Raw genomic sequence first — 2191 nt, 5'->3', positions numbered from 1 at the left:
TATGGCAAGTGTCTCTGGGGTGGAAGGAAATAAAGATGAAAAAGTAATCAAAATGTGTGTGAGAGAGACAGACAGACGGGGGGGGGGGAGAAGAAATGATCAAGATTAGATGATTAAATGATCAAGATTAATGGACCTCTGAATTCATTTTCCTATGGTTCTCCAGGCCCTCAACAGTCAATATACTTCAGGAATGCACCAGACAGACTGGATAAAGCACTATACCACAGACTTTGACTTGTTAAAAATACCTCCCTTGCCCTCTGCCTTCAAAGTACTCCCTAGAGTAGTACAAGCAGGGAAGACCCATCTATTGGGAAGAACCCCTAACACTTTTTTAGGGTAGAATTCTGGCTAGTCCCTAAAGGGCCCTTCTTTTAAGGGTTGTGAGAAACTAGACACTGAAACTTTATTTAATGTCATGGCATTTATCCGGGAGCAAATCCTGCTCCCCTAGCTGGATGGTTGAATGCAGGAGTTCCAACAATTGCTCCCATTCTTTCCATTGTAGCAGCTTGGCTGAAACATTCAGTTATTGGTGGGGTCAATCCCAGGGTTCCATCTGCCATCATAGTGGCAGGTCCTGGAGGAGCTGGAGTACCATTTGGCACAGAAACAGGGGGCATGACACGCCTCTATTGTTTATGCCCATAGCACCTCCCATAGCCACTTGGCTCATCCATATCTCTTGTTCTCTCACTTGTGTCTCTTGTTTAAGGATTCCCTTGAATCCTTCCTGCTGTCCTCACATCATTTCTTCTTGTTGTCGCCGTACCTCTTCCTCACTGTGCCGGAGTTCCTCTTCTTGCCTGAGTTCTAGATGCTTTCACTCCTAAACATCTTTGTTATTGCAGCTCCTCCATTCTCCGGAAGCTCTTCTTGATGTCTTATTAAAGCCTACTTCATTAGCGTAACCTGGTACTCATGTCGAGCTGCCTCCATCTCCACTTCCCAGCTTCTTGAGAGCCTCCTTGATGCTGTGGTCCACTTGACCCTGCTGTTGCATCTCCATCTTAATGAGTGCCTTCGAGTGCATGGAACATTCATAGGACCCAGGCTGTGTACATCTGGGTGTCTGTTCTTGCTTCTTCTGAAACTGATGGGGATTTCTTTTCTTTTCTTTTCTTTTCTCTCTTTCTTTCTTTCTTTCTTTCTTTCTTTCTTTCTTTCTTTCTTTCTTTCTTTCTTTCTTTCTTTCTTTCTTTTGATTTATTTATAACTAGCTTCTCTGGAAGTCCCTCTTTATCATCTGACTGGTCCATAGGCTCCACAGTCACAGGCTGAGGAAATGCGGTTAGCAAGAAGGAGCCTTCGCTGCATCTGTCCAGAGCTTTCCGAGCAGTCGGCTTCCCTGAGAACTCAACAATGCCTTTCCCTGAGGGCTTCCCTCAGTCATCCACAATGACTTATAGCCCTCTCCGGCTGGCCAAACACAGAACAGGCTTCTTCGAAAAGTTCTTGGACGTGTACTGAGAAAGGTTGCGGGCTGTAAGGGATGCATCGTGACGGGCAAAGCGCGCTCGCAGCTGCTTTCCACAGAGTGGCATATTGTCCAGTTCCGTTTTCACAATGTCCACTAGGGTTCGTGTTTCCGAGCAAATAAAGCCAAAGCCTTTATCCTTATGAATGAACACTTTGCCTGCTTTTCCATATTCCTCAAAAAGTTTCCTCATTTCCTCTTACAGTAATGTCAGGGGGAAGATTTCCTACAAAGAGATGACTACGTTGGGTAAAGGTCTTCTCTCCTGGTTTCCTAAAATTCTTCAGGTCCATAGTCAAGCCTTCGTTCTGGCTGCTGGCCTGCTCTCCATTTGCGGGTATTGGTGGCGGCGGCTGCCGCCGCCGCTGCTGCTATTGGTGATGTTGATGGTGTTTCCTTGGCGTATAACTCTGCTTTTCCAAGTTAAAGGTTTTATTGCTCTGCATTTTTGCACCCTTGACTTCGGTTTGAACACAGAAGAGTGCCCGCCTCTCAGTCGTCTCTAACCTCGACTTCCTCTGCCCTCAGTTCTTTCCTCAGAGTAAGGAAGATGCTGTACCGCCTCCTTGTTTTGTTTTATTGTTTTTTTTTTTTTAATAGTAGGAGTAGACAGTAAAGATGGATGAAACTGAAGGCCCCAAAAGAACACTGGGCGCAAGAGGCAGAGAACAGGCACCATGAACAGATCCTGATAGCAAAATGGGTTTCAGC

General features: G+C 45.8%; 1 pseudogene; it reads right to left on the bottom strand.

The window, feature by feature from the left end:
- Positions 1-319: 319 nt before the first annotated feature.
- On the bottom strand, positions 320-1926 carry LOC116070081 (annotated as a pseudogene).
- Between the last annotated feature and the right edge of the window lie 265 nt (positions 1927-2191).

This window comes from Mastomys coucha, unplaced genomic scaffold (assembly GCF_008632895.1).
Source record: "Mastomys coucha isolate ucsf_1 unplaced genomic scaffold, UCSF_Mcou_1 pScaffold1, whole genome shotgun sequence".
NCBI classification, from domain to species: Eukaryota; Metazoa; Chordata; class Mammalia; order Rodentia; family Muridae; genus Mastomys; species Mastomys coucha.
Note: the sequence above shows the minus strand (reverse complement) of the source record. Positions and strands in the feature narration are given on the sequence as shown.